Genomic DNA, 539 nt, shown 5'->3' on the forward strand with positions numbered 1-539 from the left:
AGGGAGAGGGGGGAAAGGGAGAGGGGGGAAAGGGAGAGGGGGGAAAAGCACCCCCAATGGGGCGGGGGCAGGCTCTATCCCTTCTCTTCCATTATCCCCTCCTTGCAGGATTTTAGGCACACATGCCTGGCCTATGTTTCAGGCTTCCAGGGCTGGGGTTCAAGCCACACAGGCCATGTGGGCCACAGCTTTCTTAACCATCAGGCCATGGGGCTGGCTCAAGAAGCTTAAGACTTTTTAGTGAGGGGACCAGCAGATGGCATAATGGTTATGTCGCTGGACTCCCATGTGGTTGACCATGGTTCAAGTCCTAGACCTGGTGGTTTAAAACGTACACTGACTGAGGCTGGTAGGTGGTGTGGTGGTTAAAGGTGCTGAACTCTCAGATGAATGACTGCGGTTTGAGTTCCAGGCCTGGCGGCTTGCTTTCTCACTTTCTCTGACCAAACTGGAAAATAATTAAAACAATAACCAACCTCGGGCTGGGTGCATGTGTGTGCGTGCCCAAGAGAATGGAGAATGGATTGCAGTGTGGCATC

Source organism: Tupaia chinensis, unplaced genomic scaffold (genome assembly GCF_000334495.1).
Source record: "Tupaia chinensis unplaced genomic scaffold, TupChi_1.0 Scaffold000315_1, whole genome shotgun sequence".
Lineage (NCBI taxonomy): Eukaryota > Metazoa > Chordata > Mammalia > Scandentia > Tupaiidae > Tupaia > Tupaia belangeri.